Source organism: Lissotriton vulgaris, chromosome 4_1 (assembly GCF_964263255.1).
Source record: "Lissotriton vulgaris chromosome 4_1, aLisVul1.2, whole genome shotgun sequence".
Classification (NCBI taxonomy): domain Eukaryota; kingdom Metazoa; phylum Chordata; class Amphibia; order Caudata; family Salamandridae; genus Lissotriton; species Lissotriton vulgaris.
The window spans coordinates 2,087,887,972-2,087,911,756 of NC_141691.1; positions in this window are offsets into that span (position 1 = coordinate 2,087,887,972).

Sequence of the window (23,785 nt, forward strand, 5' to 3'; positions counted from 1 at the left end):
CAGAAGGAGTCCCAGAAAGGGCCCCAAAGTAATCCCCAAGGGAACCAAGGGAAAGATTCCCAGCCTCCCCCGGAGAAGAAGCCAGGGGCCCCGACGGGTAAACCTGTTCATAGGGGCCCCCTAACCTGCTACGTTTGTGGGCAGGTGGTACACCGGTATTATGACCCCCAGTGTCCCATGAAGAATTCGAATGCACCGCCGCGTGCACCCCCGTCAGTTGGCGAGTGTAGCCCTGGGAGGGGAGGAGATGGTTGTCCCTGGTGGGAGGGGTCCCGCAGAAATGTCCCTGGTCTCGCTAGGAGACATGCAAATGGTCCTCCACCCCCTCTGCCTACTAACATTAGTAAATATAGGCAGTGGGTGACCATTAATGGCCATAGAGTGGAAGCTCTCAGAGACACCGGAGCGAGTGTGACAGCTGTCAAGTGTCACTTGGTGTCCAGAGAGCAGGTGGTTCCCCACGCATTCTACCCTGTGATAGCTGCTGACAACTCCCAGAGAGTGTGAGGTAGCTCAGGTTTCCTTTGAATGGGGGGGAGTTTCAGGTACTCTTCAGGTTGCTGTTAGGCCCGCCATGCCTGTCGATTGTCTCCTGGGCAATGATTTAGAAGACTCCCCTTGGGCTAAGGTGGAGAGGGAGACGCACTTAAAAATGTTGGGTGTGCCAGAGTGGGTGTGTGCAACCACTCGATCGATGACAGCGAGTAAGGGTGTTGATGGGGTCCCGGAGCCTGAAAATACGGCCCAGGACCCAGCTGTGAAGAGAAGAGGCAGGAGCCGTGGGAAACCGGCCCCCGTAGTTCCCGTGGTCCAGGAGGAGGTAGACCCTGAGGGGGATGCCCTGGAGCCCACAGGGGAACAAATTGCCGAACTGGGAGACCTGCCCGAGCTGACCCATTGGCAGCAGGATGGTGGTCCCTCCAGGGAGGAATTCTGTGCCGAACAGAAGGTGTGCCCTTCTCTTGTGGGCATGAGGCAGCACGCCTCAGCCCAATCCTCAGGTGATCAGTCAGGGTCACATTTTGTGTACTGGGAGAACGACCGCCTGTATAGCGAGCCTAAGGCTGCTGAGCCTGGGTCAGCCCGTGTGCTGGTGGTACCCCAGCGCTTTAGAGCCTTCCTACTGGGTTTGGCTCATGACGTACTGTTAGCTGGACATCTGGGGCAGGACAAGACCTATGACAGGCTTGTCACCCATTTTTATTGGCCTCAGATGCGAAGGGATGTAGACATCCATTGTAAGACTTGTCACACTTGCCAGGCAAGTGGGAAAAGCGGAAGGAAGCAGAAGGCTCCCCTCCAACCTTTTCCAGTGGTCAGTACCCCCTTTGACCGGGTGGGGATTGACATTGTTGGGCCCCTGGACCCCAAGACAGCCCTGGGCAACAGGTTCATCCTGGTCTTGGTGGACCATGCCACACGGTACCCGGAGGCCATCCCTCTCCGAACAGTGACATCCCCCGTGGTGGGACGGGCACTGATGGGTGTTTTCTCCCGGATGCGGTTCCCCAGAGAGGTGGTGCCAGACCGGGGCACCAACTTCATTTCTAACTATATGAAGTCTCTGTGGAAGGAGTGTGGGGTAACCTACAAGTTCACCACTCCTTACCACCCTCAAGGAAACGGGCTGGTTGAGAGATTCAACCGGACCCTTAAAGGCATGATCATGGGTCTTGAAGAACCAATGGGGCGGAAATGGGACGTCCTCTTGCCATGCCTGTTGTTTGCTTACTGAGAGGTGCCGCAGAAATCTCTAGGGTTCAGCCCCTTTGAGCTTTTGTACGGTCACCCGGTAAGAGGGCCTTTGAGTCTGGTCAAGGAAGGCTGGGAGCAATCTACCAGGAAACCTCCCCAGGATGTATACAGTTACATGCTGGCCTTTGGGAACCAGACTCGGCGCTTCAGAGAACTTGCTCAGGCAAATCTGGAGGCCAGCCAGGAGGAGATGAAGCGTTGGTACGACCGGAATGCCACTCTGGTAGAGCTTCAGCCTGGTCAAGAAGTGTGGGTCATGTCCCCTGTGGAACCTTGTGCGCTCAAGGACAGGTGGACTGGACCGTTTAAGGTTGTGGAGAAGAAGAGCGATGTCACCTACTTGGTGGACTTGAAATCTCCCAGGAACCCCTTGCGGGTCCTGCATGTCAACCGTTTGAAGCCCCACTTAGAAAGGTCCGAAGTGGGCATGCTACTAGCTACAGATGCTGGAATGGAGGAGGAGAGTGAGCCTCTTCCTGACCTCCTGTGTGCTAAAGAGCAAGATGGGTCAGTGGATGGTGTTGTCCTCTCTGGCACACTGACCCTTGAGCAGAAACAGGATTGTCGCCACCTGTTGGGACAATTCCCGGATCTGTTTTCCTTGGTTCCGGGTGTCACTCATTGGTGTGTCCATGACGTTGACACCGGAGACAGCCGTCTTGTGAAGCACAAGGCTTACAGGGTGACTGACAAGGTTCGAGCATACATTAAGGAGGAGGTCTCCAAAATGTTTGCGTTAGGGGTGGTTGAGTCCTCTAGCAGTCCTTGGGCCAGCCCAGTGGTCTTGGTCCCGAAGGCTGCCGCGCCTGGTGCTTCACCAGAACTTCGGTTCTTCGTGGATTACCGAGGACTCAATTCAGTCACGAAGACTGACGTGCACCCCATCCCCAGAGCTGATGAGCTCATAGATCGGTTGGGGGCTGCCCGGTACCTTAGCACGTTTGATCTGACGTCTGGGTACTGGCAGATCGCCTTGACCGATGGGGCAAAGGAGAGGTCAGCATTCTCCACACCAGATGGGCTATACCCATTCCGGGTGATGCCCTTTGGGATGAAGAATGCCCCTGCCACCTTCCAGAGGTTGGTCAACCAGGTGTTGGCTGGACTGGAGGATTTCAGTGCCGCCTACCTGGACGACATCGCAGTGTTCAGCGCCAGCTGGGAGGAGCACTTGCGCCACCTCCAGGAAGTGTTGTTGGCCCTGCGCAGAGCAGGCCTCACAATCAAAGCCAGTAAGTGCCAGATTGGGCAGGGTTCTGTGGTGTACTTGGGGCACCAAGTAGGGAGCGGCAAGGTTGCCCCCCTGCAACACAAGATTGATACCATCCTGGCTTGGGCGCCGCCCAAAACCCAAACTCAGGTGAGAGCCTTCTTAGGACTCACGGGTTACTACAGGAGGTTTGTCAAGGATTACGGTAACATTGTGCACCCCTTGACTTCGCTGACTTCCAGGAAGCAGCCACGAAACATGATCTGGACTGATGCCTGTCAAACGGCCTTCGACACCCTGAAAACTGCAATGTGCAGAGCACCCATACTCCAGGCACCCGACTTTTCGAAAGAATTTATTGTCCAGACGGACACTTCAGAGCATGGCGTGGAGGCTGTTCTAGCTCAGGTGAATGAAGAGGGCCGAGACTTGCCTGTAGCCTTCATCAGTCGGAGGTTACTTCCCAGGGAAACGAGGTGGAGTGCGATAGAGAGAGAAGCATTTGCTGTGGTCTGGGCGCTGAAGAAGCTAAGACCCTACCTGTTTGGGACTCACTTCCGGGTTCAGACAGACCACAGGCCCCTCAGATGGTTGATGCAGATGAGGGGTGAGAATCCGAAACTGTTGAGGTGGTCCATTTCCCTACAGGGGATGGACTTCACGGTGGAACACCGCCCTGCTGATGGTCTGTCCACATTTTTCCGCCTTAGTGAAGAGGACTCCCTAGGTCAAAGGTAGTTCCCCCCACATTTCAGCTGGAGGGGACACGCGTTAGACCTGACATCATTGGCTTGAGTCTCTCCTCCATTTTTTCTGTTTGCCTCCACTGTTTTACGATGTTTTGCTGGTATAATGCTTTGAGCGCTGTGCCACTGCTGATCAGTGCCACAGCGCAAGTGCTCCCTATGTCAAATTGATGTATCTATTGTATTCCATGTTTGGCTTATTTGGTTTACTGTCAGTCCCTCGTCTAGTGCACCAGGAGTACCGGGGCTTGTAAATACAAATGCCGCTCGTGGGCTTGCAGCACGCGTTGTGCCACCCACAAGAGCGGCCTCGTAAAAGAATGTCTATGGGTCGGTCATTGCGAGACCTACATGCAGTCTGGTACTGTCACGCGGACTGCGCAAGTATACCTACTTGCCAGCCCCTCCAACCTTCCCTTAACTTCATGTTAGTCACCCCTATGGTAGGCCCACGGGCAGGGTGCATTGTAAGTATAAGGTAGGACAAGCCTGACCAAGTTGGCATGTCCTAATAGTGAACTACGGCCAACTTCGTTCTTCACTATTGCGAGGTAACCTGCTCTCCGTTGGTTAGAATGGGCCACCGGGATTATTAATGCTATGATCCTAGCTGGCTCAGGGAGCATGGTGCAATGTCGAGTTTGGTATCCCTGAACTCGGGGTTTAATTACGCATCCGTTGGTGTGGATGGTTTTTGGACTCTGGGTTTGAAAATAGCACTTTTAGAAAGTGTCTATTTTCTTGTCTAACCATTTCTGGTTTCTGCTGGTCTTGTGTGTGTGTGACAGGAGCTGGGTGGCTCCAGAGGTCTGAATGAGTCAGTGTGGGATGAGTGGGACATTTGCGTTGAGAGTAGGGGGAGAGTAGTTGCTGATAGCCTGCCCTGCCTGATACAATGCTGGCTCCACCTCCTGCCAAGCGACTGATGGCTCTGTGCCTGCCATGGACAATGCTGGCTTCACCTCCTGCTGGGCGTCTGAAGACCCAGCCCTGCTCAGTGAATAAGCCAGGTGCTTCTGCCTGGCTCCACCCACAACAGACCCAGGATGTTGGGAAGTTCCCCTGCATGGACAAAGGGATCAAAGCCGAAAAGGGTATAAGAGAAGGACCCCTGAACTAAGAAATCAGATCACTTCTGACAAGGAACCCTGTAACCAAGGACAAGAGGCCTGCTGATCTAAGGACTTGCCTACCCCTTCTGCCAGTGTGCCGTTTGCTGGGGGGAATCCTGCAGTGCTTCTTTTCTTTTGCCAAGGAACCAGGAGAGAGGAACTGTGTGTGTACTCTCACGCTTGCTAAGAAAATCTCCAAGGACTGGAACAGTGCCAGTCTCCTGCTGAAGTCACAGGGCTAAAGGACTTCATCTGCTACAAGTGCTATTTGCTGGAACCTGTGAATCCAGCACCTCTGAAAGAACCAGCAATCTCGACGCCGACGGACGTCGCCGAATCCAGCTCGACACCGTGAGTGACGGCTCAAGTGTCCCGCTTCCTCTACGCCGGCCGCCGGGCCCGATCGACGCCAGCAGCAACGCCAGTGAGTAGTGAGTTCGGCTCCAGCTCCAAGGGACCTCGTGTCTGCACCGCTGCTGATCGCATCGCCCTCGTGCCCTCTCGACGCCGTGAGCGCTGCTCACTCTTTGCAACAGCATCATCGACAACGATGCCTGCTGAGACCTGAGCGACACTGAAGACGCGACGCCGGATTGCTCGACGCCGCTGATCATCGTGTGCTGAATTTTCCAAGGTACTGTGTTGTGGGGGGTCCGTGTGACTCCGGGCTCAACGTAGCGCTCCTCGCGGTCGACGCCGAACCTTTAGATTAACTTTGCCTCGACGTCGGGTAGCTCCCGTGTGGGTTACCTTGTTGCTAAGAACTGTGTTTCCAGGAGAAGAGTTGCTTTGATACGAAAAGACTTTGTGCTACAGAAGAATCTACCTTTGAACTATTATTTTTCCTTCTAAGAGTATTTATTAAGATTGTATATATTTTTGTCGTTATTTGGTCTTGTGCTAAGCCTTATATAAAAATCCTTAATTTTATAATACTACTGTGTCGTGTCCATTTGTAGTGTATTCACTTTATTACTGGATGTGGTCATAAATGCTTAACGCACAGCCTCTGAGATAAGCCTGTCTGCTCTGCCAAGCTACCAAGGGGGTGAGCAGGGGTTATCAAAGGGTGTGATCCCCTTGCCCTGACTAGAAAAGGTGTGTCCCTATTTGTCAGAAGTGTAGACCTCTGCCAACTAGAGACAGCCGGTTCTAACACGAATGATATGCGACGTAGGCATTCCCATGCAAAAAAAACTCAAAAACACCACATCCCCATATTTTCAACGACCAGCCAAATCTGCAATGCGATCCAAAAAGCAGGCGATAAGCCAAGATACCAGTAACAAATTAACATCAACCTTTAACTGGTCTAAGGAGGTCGACTATCTACTGCGTAAATTGGACACAACTCACAGCCACATCTAAAGACCACCACGTGATAGAGCTACTGATCATGCAGCTCCAACACCCAACAAGGCCACAACACCCACCGCCACCACCACTAGAACCTCCCCATTGTACCAACACCCCCTACTACCACTGAGGCAGTGTAAAACAGGACAACGGACTTTCCCAAAACACCATGGCCCTCAGCTGCACAATAGCTGAACGTTGGGAGATGTGGCAACCAACTATAAATTAAGGAGGCAAGTCACCCATCAATATTAATGCACACAATGCCAAGTGTAACGCTGATGTGCTGCACAGACCTCACTATGCAAAGCACAAACCTCTCCATGTGGAGATATACTATTGATACTTGTAGTGTAGTGCACAGTGGACGCAACCATGTTACCTCAGGCAGTGGGGATGATCTTGGTTATGTAGCTGTGTTGTCCCCACTGGAAGCGGAAGCGGCGTGGGCTGGTCCAACGAAGGCCAATCCAGCATAGGAGTATGAATAAATAGGCCAGGCCCTGCGCATGGTTCACTTGTGTGAAGACCAATAACTCTGCCAGAGCGGCAGCCCTCACCCTGCCACATGGCTACCGCCATGACTGCGGGACTCCTCGACACAGGCCCCCTGCGAACCCAGTGACACAGCACTGCAGACCTATGTCTGTACTAAAAATGGGCGTAAAATCTGTTTCTTTGCGGAATTTCGGATTTTTGGCAAATTTGCGTTCCGCGAATCGCACGAATTTGCACAAAAAATCAGCAAATTCACAAACTGCGAATTATTTTGCTTGGTCGCGCTTGAAAAATACAATACTGCACGCATGGCGTTGACTTACCGTGATTCTGAGTCCGCCGAGTTGTTTTTGTCCCGGTTTGCATGTGCTGCGCCATTTTTGATCTTGCTGCGTGATCGCGCGAGAGTTTTTCGAATGCAATTACATCATCGCGGCTCGCCGTCTTGCACAGCGAGAGTTTGACAATGCGAGTAGGTCATAAGGTCCCGCGATCACGCATTGCGGGAGTAAACAATGCCGAACATGTAGATGCGGCTCGCAGCTGACTTCTGGCGGGAGATTTGAACAGCTTGCTTTCCCGAAATTGCAAAAATTGCAATTCTGCACAAGAAATCCACCGCAGGCAGGGGCAAGATGGCCGCGGCTAGTCTGTAGCAGTCAGTCGCATCAACCCTGGCTCCCCTGCAGTTGGATCTAGCTCGAGCCCAGCAGTGGATTTGATGATGTTTTTCAATATGGCGGGAGAGTGAAGCATGGAAACAACCCTGTGGAAGCCTACAAACATTTTGAACATTTTGAATTTACAAAGACTTTTAAAAAACTCAGTGATTGTGCATATTCCAGTCTGAACGGCTTTGTGGCCTTAATGGTCAAGGGTTCACTGGCTATGTCGCTTCGATCAACAAAACCCTTCAAGGAGGTGAAAGATCTGAAGGAAGACCCCCAGAGAGGGAAGGCTGACTTGAAGGGCACCGTAATAAATGCTGGACAACGCATGAGTGGCACGGCGGCCAGTACAGTATGTAAAATCCTGCAAAAGAAAGGTGGTGAGCAGAAGGGTAAGAATTCCGAAGTTCAGACCCCAGCGGCAGCAGGAAACTACAGCGAGACGCACTCCAATCCTGGACAGAAGGGCCTGGGGGCCAGACCTAAAAATAAGGATACCCTAAGGCAGCCTACCTTGGCAGAAGTCTTCGGAGGGAGACCGGCAGAAATCCAGCTGACAGGAGAAGCTTCAGTCATCAGGATCCAAGTATTGACGGCTAACACACGCGCAGAGAGCAGCGGCGCCCTCGTGGACGCAGAATCCGTGGTTGCCAGGCAACGCCAGGAGAATGAGCAGGCAGCGATGGTGCAGGAGAGCGTGGTTACACAAGGACAGACAGGCACGAACGGAAACCAGCAGCAGCAGTTTGGACCCGAGGGAGGCCCCAGCGCTGCTGTAAATACACAGGTGACCCCAGAGGGAGCATTTACTCGGCAAAACCAGTCGGGCGCTAAAGGGGGACAGGGCAACTGAGAGGTGGGAAGCCAGCTGACTGTTGAGGGCTGTTCACATGCGGTGCACAAAGGTACTAACTCAAAATTTGGTGCATCAGACTCTGGTGAAGAGTGGGCTCAGGCGAGGTGGGAGGAGGATCACCGGAGGCAGACAAATTTTACTCAGTGAATGAGGATTCTGGGTCTCTCCCCTAAACCGAAGTAGACACAGGCAGCGATACAGATTCTGCCAGCAGCCTTTCGGCCCAGAAATCGACGCAAAAAAGGCGCAGGTCCAGGAGGAGAGGCAACTTATCAGCAAGCCCCTCTGACCCCTCTAAAAAACTTACTTGGGATTACTCGGCGACTTCACTGATCTATCAGGAGCAGGGAAGTCCACAGTCAGAGGCTGATGGCGAGTGGCACAGCCCCCCGCAACCTGCTACACTAGATCTCCTGTTTCAGATGCTGAAGCAGATGCAGAGCGAAGCAAGAGCAGAAAGCCGCAGAGCTAGGCAAGGAACAAAAAAAATACAGAGCTCACTGCGAAAGATGAATAAGCTGTACGAAGAAGTAGCAGTAAGAGTAACGCAAGTAGAAGAAAGAACGGGCCGTTTGGATGACGATTTTAATTCCTTTCAGTCTTTCAAGCAAGAACAGCAGAAGATGGCGACGGATATGCAAGGAAGCTGGAAGATTATGAAAATCGCCGGCGAAGAAACAATATAAGATTGCTGGGAGTGGAGGAAGGGCTGGAGGGGCAAGATATGAGACGTTTTGTGGTAGGCCTGCTGAAGGGTACTTTCCCGGAGTTAACTAGTTGGCAGTGGGAGACCGATATTCAGAGAGCACATTGATTCCCTCTGGTTAGGAAGGCACAAGGGGCAGGCAGGATTGACAGGCCCAGGGCTATCTTAATATATGTCGGCAATTACTTACTCAGGCCGGAAATCCTGGCTAAGGCGAAACCTGACGCTAAGAGGGCAGTGAACAACATCATGTTTTTCGCAAGGACTGACTTCTGTCATGTGACTGTAGAGAGGAGATGGAGGTTGAGGCAGCTTATAGCCCCCCTGCAGGCCCTAGGCTCAGAGGCTTTCTTATTGTATCCTGCCAAACTAAAAGTATTGACTAGGGGGAAAACAAGAATGTTTGGAGATAAAAGCACAAGTATATGTGGATGAGCTACGTAGTGAACTAGGGCGCTGACATGCTGGGAACTAAAGGCTTCCCTAAAAAAAAAAAAAAAAAAGAGGAGAGGAGAGAAAGTAGGGGATGGGAATGCCGGGGCTTGGGCAAATATCAATAATTGAGTTAATAGAGGGGTGTTTGGCCAGGGTGATGGGGCACGTACAGACTGAAGCGGACACACATAGGTCATGCTTGACCTATTTGCCGGTAAGGTGGGGGGAGGGGTCATGGGGAGGGGAGTGGAACAAAGGGGGGAAGGAGAGAGGGGGGCCCATACAGCACATACAGCATAGCACTTGTCCTCTTTTTTTTAGCAACAGAGTCAGATTGGTATCTGGAGGAACCTTTTGATGTATTTTAGATGATTTGCAGAATAGCCTCAATTAAGTCTGCAGTTTGAATGATCCTCAGAAAAGGACTCGGGTGGCCGCATTTCTTAAAACAATGAGATTAGATGTTGTATGCCTGCAGGAAACGCATGTCAAGGGAGGGAGGACATTTCTCCTAGATCATCTGGGCTTCAATATGCTGTCTTGCACAATGCAGGGATCGAGGACAAGGGGTGTGGCTATATTGGCCAAAGGGAGGGATAGTATAGTGATTAAGAAACTTAAAGACCAGTCGGGTAGGTGGGTTATTACTGAAATAAGGCATAAGGGGGTGAAGGTTACAATTGTCTCGGTATATGGCTCAACGAAGGATGACCCAGAGTTGTTTGAATTCCTTGACACAGAGCTGGGGCATTGGCCAGAACCAATAATATGCTGTGGGGATTTCAACATTAGCATGCCCTCTGATAGTGGAGTACAAGTAGGTCAGGGATATGCTGGTAAGAAAAAAAGAGTATTTCGAGCGGTCACAGCAATGGCACAAAATAACTCACTTTGTGATGTATGGGCAGGGCTTCCCCCGCAGGTAGATGGTACCACATTTTACTCCGCCCCTCACAGAATTTTGGCAAGAGTAGATTATTTTTTCATTTCCAACTCCGTGCTGGCAAAATCTAGAATTCAGAAATATCCGAGGATCATATCAGACCACAGTACTTTGGTCCTGGTGGTTAATCTGGAGGGTGTGACAGCTAGGGATTATGGCTGGACATTTGAGAGAGCTCTCCTGAAGGACTCAGAATATATCACGCATATGAATAAGTGGATACAGGAGTTTTGGGAGTTTAATAGAGAGAGTGCATAAGCTGGGGTTGTGTGGGATATGTTTAAGACAGGGGCCTGGGGGGAGACAATGAGCTATACTTTGTCTAATCAGAAACGGGAAAGAGCCAGGGTAGAGCAGCTGGTAAGGACAATTGGGCAGGCAGAGGAAGAACTGAGTTCTCTAATACAGCAGAATGCGCCTCTGGAGCAGCAGCTACTTAGAATTATCCAGCTTAAAGCGGAGGTGGTAGAGGATATTAGTAGTAAGGCAGCGGTGAAATATTTAGTTAAAAAAGAGCAAGCGTTTGAACTAAGCGAGAGAGTCGGACACATCCTGGCAGTCCGGACCAGGCAGCAATTAGCTATGGGGGAGATTAAGGACAATCAAGGGACTCTCACGAGGGACGGAGAGGGAATTAGAGAAGTCTTCAGACAATTCCATGCAGAGCTATATAGTATAGAAGAGGGTTGCGGAGGAGTAGGAATAGCGGAATACTTAAATCTGAGCATAGGTGGAACTGCCCCACACCTACCGGCTGAAGAGAAGGCAGCTTTAGAGGCCCCGATCTGCTTAGAAGAAGTGCTCAGAACAGTAGGAGACCTCCTGGCTGGGAAGGCGGCAGGCCCAGATTTATTGCCAGTTAAATTCTACAAGGTATTTCAAGGGGTGATTGTCGAAGAGATGCTGAATGTTTTGCCTGAGGCTCAACAGGAGAATTCCATCCCGAAATCTTGGGGTGGGGCAGATGTCATTGTCATTCTTAAAAAAGGGAAGATATCTACAGCCCCAGGTTCTTACGGGCCAATCACCTTGATGAATGCAGATTCAAAAGTGTACTTAAAGATTCTAGCCAACAGGCTAGCAAAAGTGATCGAGGGCTTGGTCAGTGTTTCCCAGCACGGGTTCATTCCGGGGAAGGAAACCACGCACCATATTAGGCAGGTAATCACCCTGTTTGATGCCACAGGGGTCCCAGGTGATCCTATCGCAGCTCTCTTTTTAGATGCCGAGAAGGGGTTCGATAGGGTTTCCTGGGACTATCTATGGGCGGTACTTCTCCACTGTGGGATAGGTTCGGGTTATGTTCAAGCGATTCAGGCACTTTATACAGGGCCAACAGCTAGGATTAAGATAAATAGAGGGTATACAGCCTCGGTGCAGATTTCTAGAGGGACAAGTCAGGTTGTCCAGCTTCACCACTATTGTTTGCGCAGTATATGGACCCCCTGCTTAGGAGGCTAGAAGCCAATGGCAACATATCCACAGAGATTATAAACCACAGGCAATATAAAACATTCGCCTACGCGGATGACGTGGCAATTGTTTCACCTAATCCCACATTAGCCATTCGTGAGATCAAAGCGGAAGCACAGCGGTTTGGGGAGGTTTCAGGCTATAGGTTAAATAGAGAAAAGACCCAAATAGTCATGAACTCACATGCTTTCTGTAGAGAGCATTGGGTAGTGAAATCCGCTGTATACCTGGGGGTTGAGATCTCCGCAGAATTAGATGACATAGTAGGATGTAATATGACACCACTATTGGCTAAAGTATCCTCAGATTTGGTACGAATGAATAACTTACATTTAACTCTGGTAGGATGTACGAATGTGATTAAAATGAATATTTTGACCAAATTTTTATATTTTATTTAGGGAAATTCCATTGTTTTTTTAATCTAGCTGGTTTGGTAAGCTAGAGGCAGTGTTGAATAAGTTTGTATGAGCCCATGGAAAGGCAAGGAGGGCATATAGATACATTTCCCTTCCCAGGTATAGAGGAGGATGGGGGGGCCCCAGATTTCAGGCTGTACTATTGGGCAGCCACTATACAATATATGCAGGGTTCGATAGGAGGTGGTGGGCTGGAGCCTAGTATCACGGCTAATTATACAAAGGTCTATGCTACTGTTCTTGTGACCGAAGCGGAGATCGCATTTCTTAACTGTCTGGACTCATCATATTTTAAAAGGACACGGTTCAAGACAGTAAGGGCTGCATATAAAATATGGGATGCCTTTTTAAAGAGAGCTGGAATAGGGAGGTATAATAGATACACTTGGCTCTATAAAAACAGATCCCTCCCCTCAGAGATTTTTTCAGATTCAGTCATGACAGAATGGACATAGAAAGGGATTGGGAAATTCGGTGATCTAATGGGCCCCCAGGGAATTGCTCAATTTGCGGAACTACAGGTTAAGTTTAATATAAGCAGGAATAGCTTTTTTAAATATCTGCAGGTTCGCAGCTTTTTGGGTAATAAGCGGGGGGGTTGTCAGAACTTAACAATAATAGCATATTGGACTTGATAGAAAGGGGAGGAGGGGTGTCGGTTCGCAGTGTTTATACAAACCTGATTATCACTAAGTCAGATGATATGGAGAAGCACGGTGGCAAGTGGGCGAACAAACTGGGGATCGAAATGGTTAGGTTTCAAGATTCTTTGGAGTTAGGATGTACAGTGTTATGTTCAGCCCCGCTGCAGTCTCAGCATTATAAAACACTCTTCTCGCTCTACTACACACCGGCGTGAAATGCCCAGTGGGGTGGCACTTCAGAGACGACGTGCTTTCGCTGTAATTCACCAGAAGCTGATATTATACACATTTTTTCTACATGCCCACATTTGTATACGCTCATTAAAGATATTGAGCATTTGCTATCACAGGTCATAGGGGTTAGCATTAACCTCACTCCAGGGTTAATGTTGCTAGGAGTTGCAGCGGAATATTCTGGTATTTATACAGAATTCCTATTTCTGGCTATGGCGGTCTTAAGATTAATGCTCGCCAGGACATGACTGGATAAATCTCCCCCAGCTATGCAGCAATGGCTTGCCAGTTTGTTGGCAGTTTATAATTTGGAAAAAGGAATATACGAAAGGAAAGGCAAAAGGTGGAGAGCATTAGGGAGGAAGATGCGGAAACCATTAATGTTGTGGAAAGGGGACAGGGTGGAGGTATATAGGAGGGATGGTAGCAATGATATACAGGAGTTATTGGAACCTGCTAAAAAAAAAAAAAAAAAAAGGTGTTTTTTCGTTTATTTAATTTTATGTCTTTGACCTTTTGATGCTCTGTTTGCTAAATCACTTCTTTTTTGACAAATATGCTGCGCTGTATGTGATAAAATTCTTCTCAATAAAGATAATTAAAAGACAAAAAGAAATCCACCGCAGGAAGCATAAACCTTCTGAAAATTATGATTTTGATCAGAATAACTCCTCCAATATTGACATTTGGCTGCACTTTTTGGTGCAAGGAGTCCATTTTGGGGGGGTTAGGAAGTGGCCCAGAGTCTCCAACTTCCTGTTCCTGTCCAGCAGGCTCCTCCCAATGCTTTGTCCATGTCCTGGTCACTTTTGATTTGGATATGGAGCTGGAAGGATTACTTTTTGTGGCTGCTGTTGGATATTTGTATTTGACGACTTTTTGGAGTTTGGAGTTTGGATCCCTTTTGGACTTGAGATTTTACAAGTAAGCTGTTGTTGTTTGTTTGGGGGCATTGCAGTTACTGAAACTACAGTTTTAAAACTTTTTTCACAACTTTAAAAAAATACATATTGTGGGTAGCCAACTAGCCACCGTATCCAGTATGCCCAGGGTTAGTCATAGGTGCATGATACAACCGTTTCTGTGCTTTTTTTAAACTTAATTCTCATTTATGTCATGGAATTTTAGCTCACTGTTATATGTTAATTTTTTATTTTTATTTGGGTTGCCTGTAAAGCCCCACTAGCCAGTAGGCCCAGGGGTAGTGAGTGGTGCATGGACCAAGTCTTTCTGTGGGGTGTCTTGAATTTAAACATCATTGAGGGCATGGATGGCATTGGATTGTGGTGATTTGTTATGTGTTTTTCGACTTTTTGTGGTGTTGTTGGAACCTGGCCATGTGGGTCGGGGCCATTTTGAGGCCTGGTCCAGGCAGGGCCTGGCCATGTGGTGGGGGTCAAGGGGCCATTTTGAAGCCAGGCAGTGTGCACAGGCCTGCACCCAGTTTGCCTTGCTTTCAACCATTATGCCCAGGGGTACTCAGTGGTGCATGGACCTAGTCTTTTTGTGGGGTGTCTTGAATTTAAAGATCATTGAGGGCATGGATGGCATTGGATTGTGGTGATTCTTGTGTGTTTTTCGACTTTTTGCGTGCTGTTGAGGCCTGGCCATGTGGGTGGGGGCCATTTTGAGAGCTGGTCCAGACAGAGCCTGGTAATGTGGCTGGGGGTCAAGGGCCCATTTTGAAGCCAGGCAGTGTGCTCAGGCCTGCACCCATTTTGCCTTGCTTTAATCGATTATGCCCAGGGGTACTCAGTGGTGCATGGACCAAGTCTTTCTGTGGGTTGTCTTGAATTTAAACATCATTGAGCGCATGGATTGCATTGAATCGTGGTGATTTTTATGTGTTTTTCGACTTTTTGGGGTGTTGTTGGGGCCTGGCCATGTGGGTATGGGCCAATTTGAGGCCTGGTACAGGCAGGGCCTGGCCATGTGGTGGGGGTCAAGGGGCCATTTTGAAGGCAGGCAGTGTGCTCAAGCCTGCACCCAGTTTGCCTTGCTTTCATCCATTATGCCCAGGGGTACTCAGTGGTGCATTGACCAAGTCTTTCTGTGGGGTGTCTTGAATGTAAACATCATTGAGGGCATGTATGGCATTGGATTGTGGTGATTTTTATGTGTTTTACAACTTTTTGGGGTGTTTAACTGATGCTCCTCTGGCTTGCATTACTTTTAGGTGCACACGAGAACCATCAGTGCCAGAAAGAAGTCCTGCAGCAGTGTGTGCAGCACAACATCACGTGACATCACGTGTGGCCACAGACAAGACAACTCTGCAACTCGTGCAACTGCGGCTTGCTGTTCGGACATCTGAAGAAGATGGGTCCAAAGAAAGGTGGCCGTAGCGCCTCAGCGAAAAAAGCTGCCAGTGCCATTGCCAGTAAGAAGGAACAGAAGAAGCAAGTGGCACCACCTACCAAGGTGACTGGTATGCCCACCGACACCTTTTTGGGGAAAAAAAACCAACGCCTGCAGCAGCAGCATTGTCCGCCGGGGACCAAGCTGGAAGCAGCACCTCTGCTTCATTGGGCTCAGTGCCACCACGCCAAGTTAGATCCAAGACCATGAGTGCTGCTGAGGCAGCCACTTTACTTTCTCAATCAACATCGACCAGTAATGTTGGCTCATCACAAGAAAGTACCATCCAATCAACGCCGGGTGTAACTCAGCTGATGACTATTTAACATCCACAGCTGCAACTACAACCGCTGGTGCAACTGGTACAAGCGCAAGTACATGGGCAAGGGGAGGCGCAAGGAGAGGCGCAAGTAAAGGCGCAAGGAGAGGCGCAAGGAGAGGCGCAAGTAGAGCCGCAAGGAGAGGCGCAAGTAGAGGCACAAGAAGAGACGCATGGACAGGTGCAACTAGAGGTTCATGGAGCGGCACAACTGCCTACAACACTTGTTCCTCCAGAAGTAGGGGTACATCAGGAAATTTATATTGAAGCAGAGGTATCATACGAGGAAGCCACTCCTCCTGATGATGATCCATTGTCTTCCATATCCCCAGCAAGAAAAAGGTCAAGGAGGGCTACTACTACAAGAAGTGCTTCTTCAAGCCCCCTTCATTCTGATGACCTTGATCTTGATTGGAACCCACACATGCAGTCTGAGAGGGAGGCACGCCATGAACCGACAAAGGTAGCTAAGCCTAAAAGGAAGGTTCCCGCAAGGCTTCCACTTATGGTTGATGACGATGAACAAGAAGTGGTGTCTTCTGCTGCTGATGAACAGTCTGACAGTGACCCAGTCATCACAGTCGTCACTCCAGCCTCAGGGGACATGCAGCAGACAGGCATTTTCACCCTATCCCGAATGTCTGCTGAGCGGGATGTGGGTGGCGTGGCACTGGTATCACCACCAACACTGTTAACTACAACACCAACACGACCTACAGCTTCCATATTTTTTAGTCAGAAGGGCCGGCAGGGACCTCCATCCAGCTCGACCTCAAGTAGTGGTGCTGTAAGTGAACAAAAGAAACACATTCAGCCACGCCCATCCTCCACTTCATCTGGCATTGAAACTCAAAGTAGCACCTCCACCACCAGCAGATATTTCCAGTTCCCAGTTGGGGACTTCTTTACTTTTAACCAAAGGGCGGAAAACATGGTTGTTTGTTCGATTTGTAAAACATTAGTTAGTCGGGGTAAGCTTGGTACCAACTATGGTACTGGAGGCCAGAGAGGCCATCTCAAAAAACACCACATTATCGAGTGGGAGGCGCACCGAAGTAAGATCCAGGAAGCCAAAAGAAAAACAAATCCAAATGTATCCATTGATATTGCATCTAATGATGACGAGGGGCTGATCATGCAGGGGAGAAGTGAAGAAGCGACAGACATTTTTTCTGGTACACCCTGTACCCCTGGCAGCAGCACTGCAGTGGTATCGCCAACACCCTATAACACTGCAAAATGTTTGAGGTACACTAAGAGTCTGGGAGAGACACCAATGAGAAAAAGTACATCACTGGGCCTATCTCATTTGAGGAAGTCATCATCATCATCACGTTAAATGGTCCAGCCCACCATTAGCAGAATGTTGTGGTCGGAGGCGCCATTTGAACGCAATCACCCAACGGTACGTCTGTATAACGCAAAGCTGGCTAAAATGCTAGCGCTGGACCTTCTCCTTTTTTCTTTCGTGGAAGGGGTGGGTTTTTTAGAATTTGTGGCAACACTCTGCCCTAAATGGAAGGTTTCTAGCCGGTCTTATTTTGCCAGAGTTGCTGTTCCTGCACTACATCAAGATGTGCTGGAGGTGATTGGGGCAGCTTTGCAGAAGAGTGCTGTTCACACTCTCCACTTGACAACAGACATGTGGACTAGTTGCCAAGCCCTTGATTACATGTGCATCACTGCACACTGGGTCTCTTTTGCTGGGGTTAGAGACAAGAATAATGCAGGTGTTGACCCGGGCACACTTTTTCAAGCTACTCGGAAACATGCAACATTAGCCATGTTTGCCATGGAGAAAATTCATACTGCACGTACCCTTTTGGAGGGGTTTGATAGGAAGGTCTCTGAAGGGCTGCATCCAAGAAATCGCATAGTTGGTTACGTTTCCACAGATAATGGCCATAATATAGTTAAGGCCATGCATGATGGTAACTACTCAGAGTGCCGTGTTTGGCGCACAGTATTAACATCGTGGTGCAAGATTTCTTGAAAAATGAAAACACAGTCAGCAAGTTACTGACCACCTGCCGAAGAATCTGCACATATTTCAGCCATTCTTTTAAGGCCCGGAAGCAGCTGAGGAGCATTCAACATGAACGTAGACTGCCAGTCAAAGGACTCATACAGGAGGTGGAAACCCTTTGGAACTCAACCTTTTACATGCTTGAGCGTCTGTCTGAGCAGTGAATGGTAATCAATGAGTATGTCTATTGACTGGGTTATACTATGAAAGACATGAGGCTAGAGTTGGAGGAATGGAAGCTATTTGCAAGCCTGACAGACATGCTTCGTCCTTTAAAGGTCTTCACACGTGAAGTCAGCTGGGAGGACTGTTCTTTGGGCAAAGCTATCCCATTGTTGGTCATGCTAGAGCACCAACTGAAGGCGGTGTCTTCAACCTTCAGAGATGACGCTGAAAAGCAAGATGCATATCAGTTGGCGGAGAGGTTATTAAGTCGCCTAGTTGACAATGAAAGGCTTAAAAACATACATACAGAACAAAATTACATTTGTGCCACTATTCTGGATCCATGGTACAAAAAGGCAGTGGCCAGCAAAGCATTCATTCCTTTTGATGAAGCAGATGTTTCAAAGTACAAACATTGGCTAGCTGTGTCAGCCACTCAATTCTAAAAAGATCTGCAGAAAATTCAAGGAGCCGGCAGAAGTCCAACTGAATCAGCAGGCCATCCAGCGTCAATTTCCACTTCTGAATCTGTGGGCAAAGGTAGTCACTTTCCCTCACAGCTGTTAACTACAACAGCAGCAACCGTATCATCATCCTCACCTGCACCAGGCCCAGCCAAAATATTGTCGGAAGCGGATTGGCTAACTCATCAAGGGTTTGCTCTTTCCAGTGCTGAAAAGGCAACAGATGGTACGCAAAGTGGAGCAACCATGGAGAACCTTGAGTCGATGGTGCAGGCCTATCTGGATGACCCAACATAGGTCTTTGTTAATAAAAACCCATTGCCGTATTGGTATAGGAAAAGGCCTCTATGGCCAACTATCACCAACCTGGCTCTAAATTATTTGTCTTGGCCTCTCGCAAGCGTGTCTTCTGAACGTGTTTTTAGTGCTGCTGGTGCCATTGTAACTACAAAAATGACCCGCCTCTTGCCCAAAAATGTGGAGAGGTTAACACTGATCAAGATGAATCAGCACTTCATACCACCAGATTACAAAATATGTGAATGCACGCAGGAAGAAGAGGACACCGGCTTAGATGACGGAAGTTCTTCTCTGTTAGCTGACCTACTCCCGTCTAAATTCATTGAGTTTGAGGACGAGCTCTACTTCCCTGACACCCAGGCCTGAAAATGACTTCCTTTTTTTTCGTCCTTATTCACTTTTATTCCTGTGTGTCTTTCTTTGTTTTGCAACTTTTACCACAAAAAAACTCTCACAACAAGTCCATCAGGAGCACTGTCTTCATCTTATTTTCCTTATTGATTTGAAGGTGCCGCAGTCTGCATTCCTGAGGTTCATAAGTTCACAACTCAATCATGCTCCTCCATCCTCCTCCTCCAGACTCCACCTATCCATTTCCTTCAAGGCAGATGGATGGATTACGAATAATAAAGAAACTTTGTTTTCATAGACGAGTCCCCTCAAGTGGGACTAAATTTACTGACTCACTACATGCTTGCTGATTGCTGACAGAGTTACTTCTGAAATTGACAGGAGAGGCTGCCCTGTGGGCCCTCACTTTCCGAAGAAGATGCGGACAAAAAGTAGAGGAGGTAATGAATAATTGAGAAGATGGCATGCAGTGGACAGCAATGGCTGTCTGGCTCTGATGAAACCAATTGCTTTTTCTTTTTTTTTTTTGTGCATGAAATGAATCATATGTCTTGTCTTAGTTATTTTTAATCTTTCACACAGTATCATGTCTACTACTCTGTTTTTTTTCCCTTGTTTAATTCAATTTGTTCTTCAAATCCTGGGCCCACTATGTTGCATTTTACAATATGCAAAATGTCCTTGGAGTGGACTCATTTCCCAATATACTATGATGATTCATTAAATAATATATCTTTTTTCTTTACAGTTACTCACTGGGATGGATGGATCGTCAGCGTCAGTTTACGGAAGAACCATGGCCAATTCGTGAGTGGAAAACAGGTAAACCAGTCTATAAGAACTACAACAGCAGAACTACATGGCTGTCTGTTCGTGGTATGTAGTGGTTGAGGGTGAGGCAATGTACTGTTGTTGTTATGCCAGGCAGAGTTCACTCCAGACAGCAGTTCATGTAAAATTGGGGCTATGTGGCTTGCTGCATACAATTAGATATGCTTTGTCTGTCTGACAAAGAGCCTAGGTATGCTACATCAGGTTGCATCACTCAGTGGTGCCTGCCTTGACCGTCTTCATGGCACTGCCTCAAGCTTGGGCCAAACATCCATTTTGTGTGCGAAATTTACTGTTTTTCGGTTTTTCGCAAATCTCACGAAATTACAGAAAAATCGCAAATTCTGGAGCGGAACTGATTTTTGGCCCATGCTTGTGGCAGGGCCATGCAGACAGTCAAGGCAGGCACCACTGAGTGAAGCATCCTGATGTAGCATACCTAGGCTCTTTGACACAGATAGACAAAGCATATCTAGGGTTTAGGGTTCAGTGCGATTTACTAGGGTTTTTGGGTTTAAATTGGTAGGGTTCCCACTGAGTCTAGGGCTCAGGGCCCAAAGCAGGCTTGTTCATAATGATGTTGGCAAGGTTTTAGGGGGGTTTGGCGTTCTTTGGTCCAGAATTGGCAGAATTTTGTCATTTTCTGGTGTTTTGCGGGTGTGTGTGTTTGGGTGAAAACTAAGTGAAAACTAGTCATAGACCTTCTTCTTCTTCTTCAAAGAGCGCAGTGGTTCAATTTTGTTCTGCCTTGCTGCGATTCTTGGGAATCGCTGGAACAAGTATCCAGGTAAGTTTCAAGAGGATCGAAGTAGTAGAAGTGCTGAAAAAAGAATTTTTGGTGAACAGCGCAATTTGCCATGTTTTGAATATACCAGTATTGCATGTTTTTGGGGGGCTCTTTGGGGGTGTTCTAGATTTGTGGGGGTGGGTCAGGGGTCTTGGAGCACTGCTGGGAAGGTCTAATTTTGATTGCAAGTGGTTTGAAGAAAATCCATGGTGGTAAACGGGGGTTTGTGCCTAGTTGCAGACAGCGTTTTGGCACAATTTACACTGAGACCTAGCAATAGTGCGTGTTTTTGGGGGGCTGTTTGGGGGAGTTCTAGGTTTTTGGGGGTGGTTTCTGGGGTCTGGGAGCACTGCCGGCACAGCCTAATTTTGATTGCAAGTGGTTTGAAGGAAATCCATGGTGGGAAAGGGGAGTTAGGGCCTAGCTGCAGAGTGCGTTTGGAGTGATTTGGGCTGTAGGCCAAACATTTTCTGTGTCACTTTTTCCAGTTTTGATTTTGGGCTGTTTGGGGGTGTTCTACCTTTTTGCGGGTGGGTTGAGGAGTCTAGGGGCATTGCTGGGAAGGTCTAATATTGGGCGCAAGTGGTTTGAAGAAAATCCATGGTCAAAAGGTTTTCCCATTTTTGCTCACTTGGATGTTTTTGGGGGCTCTTTGGGGGGGTTCTAGGTTTTTGGGGGTGAGTTTTGGGGTCTGGGAGCACTGCTGGCACAGTCTAATTTTGATTGCATTTGTTTTTAAGAAAATCCATGGTGGAAAAGGGGAGTTAGGGCCTAGCTGCAGAGCGCGCTTTGACTGATTTGAAGGTAGGCCCTAAATTTTCTAAGTGTGAGTTTTTGCATTTTTGCTTTTTGCCTGTTTGGGGGTGTTCTACTTTTTTGCGGGTGAGTTGACAGGTCAGGGGGCATTGCTGGGATGGTCTAATATCGGGCGCAAGTGGTTTAGAGAAAATCCATGGTCAAAAAGTTTTTCTGTATTTGCTCACTTGCCTGTTTTGGGGGGCTGTTTGTCAGCGTTCTAGGTTTTTAGGGGTGGGTTTTGGGGTCTGGGAGCACTGCTGGCACAGTCTAATTTTGATTGCAATTGTTTTTAAGAAAATCCATGGTGGAAAAGGGGAGTTAGGGCCTAGCTGCAGAGCGCGTTTGGACTGATTTGAAAGTAGGCCCTACATTTTCTAATTGTGAGTTTTAGCATTTTTGCTTTTTGCCTGTTTGGGGGTGTTCTACTTTTCGGGTGGGTTGACGGGTCTGGGGGCATTGCTGGGAAGGTATAATATCTGGCGCAAGTAGTTTGGAGAAAATCCATGTTCAAAAAGGGGGGTTAGGGCCTTGGGTTAGGGTTAGGGTTCTAAAATCGCAGTTTACACTTTACACCTAGCTTGAGGGGAAAGATCCGCAAATTTTGCCCACACTTATTTATCAATGAAAAGGATACTCAGAGTACGCACTTTCGAAATGATGCTTGTATGCTTTGTAATACTGTCGACTCTGAAACTGAAAGTTTTATTTTTGCACTACCCAGCGTACCTTATATTTTTTTCTCCGTGGTGTTTTAATTTCACTTACTGTTTTTCCATCAACAATTACAGGCCGGCTTTTACCCTGTGCAATGGCAAAAAGGTTGACCTCAGGCTTAGGGACCCGCAATTCAGTATCCGCCAGGCAGGCAGTGGACAAGGTGTATTCTGGTCCCCAACATTGATCGGCGGAGTGTCAGATGGAATGGAGAAGTACCACGAAAAAGAGGAATGGCTGGATGCATGCAACTTCCCAAATTCAACAGGACAACTGCAACAATATACAGTTACAGTATCCATCTTCATTTCTACTTATCTTTTAAGTAATGGTATTGCTGTGAACTTCTGTGAGTGTGACTCTGTGCATTTGTTTGCTCTCTGCTTCAATTCATCCCTCCAGCTATTGTATACTTTTTTCTTTGCTATTTTTTAAACTAATTTATTGTACTAAGTGGTTCTTCTCTCAGAGGGCAGATAGGCAAGTGAAATTGCGTAATTACTACAGCCCTGTACAGTCACATTGTTTCTTCATAGTTAGTACATTGTAGAAAGTACTACTTACTTTACAGTAACCTAGCCATTTAGCAAACAACTTCATGCATGCAGTAGTGCATGCACTTCCTTTATGTCCCTTAAAAGATTTATGGATAGCATCGTATCCAAAGATTTGTTTATCTTCGTTTGTTTTTTGTCCATGCTGTGTTTTTTTTCCTCTCTCCTCAAAACTTTCCCCACAAACCCCATTCCCATCCAAGTTTCAAACTCTAACCCTCTTCCCCCGAGCTGTGTGGTTTTCATTGAGGTGTGAGTAAATTACAACAATAATTCCACACACTTGCTGGGGGGATAAGGTCAAAGCAACAGAAAATCAATTTCAAGGCTGCTAAAGGAATCCGAGGAGATATTCTTAACACCTTGGCTGCTAAGGGTTTTCCCCTCCGGTGCTGACTTTTTTGAAAGCTCCTTTATTCATGACGAGCTCAGCTCATCACAAGCACAGCTCAACCGTGCCTCATGACGAGCTGAGCTCGTCATGAGCATGGAAGGGGTTAATGAGCTTTGCATAGACCCAGGACTATTTGAAAATCAAATCTGATTTTCATGGGCGCCATCAACTGTATTGATTTATTTATTTATTTATTTATTGACATTTGTAGAGCGCAGCGAATACCCGTGGGCGTCTCGGCGCTAGTTAAGGGATGGATCAGCAATTGGGTAAAGAAGATATACAAGGCTATTGGTCAAATAACCACGTCTTTAGCTGTTTGCGGAATGTGAACAGGGAGGGACTTGCTCGGATATGTGCAGGAAGGGTGTTCCAGAGTCTAGGGGCGGCAACCAGGAAACGCCTGTCGCCCCAGGTGACTGTTCTAGTGCAAGGCACAGCCAAGAAGTTCTGAATAGAGGAACGAAGAGATCGGGTTGGGACATGATGGAGAAGATTCTGTTTGAGAAAGTGGGGACCTTGATTATTGAGTGACTTGTAAACAATACACAGCGATTTGAATTTGATACGGCTGCGTATCGGGAGCCAATGGAGATCCCTAATGATGTTTGTAACTGGTGCGAACTTGGGGATCCCAGCCAGCATTCGTGCGGCTGCATTTTGGATTGA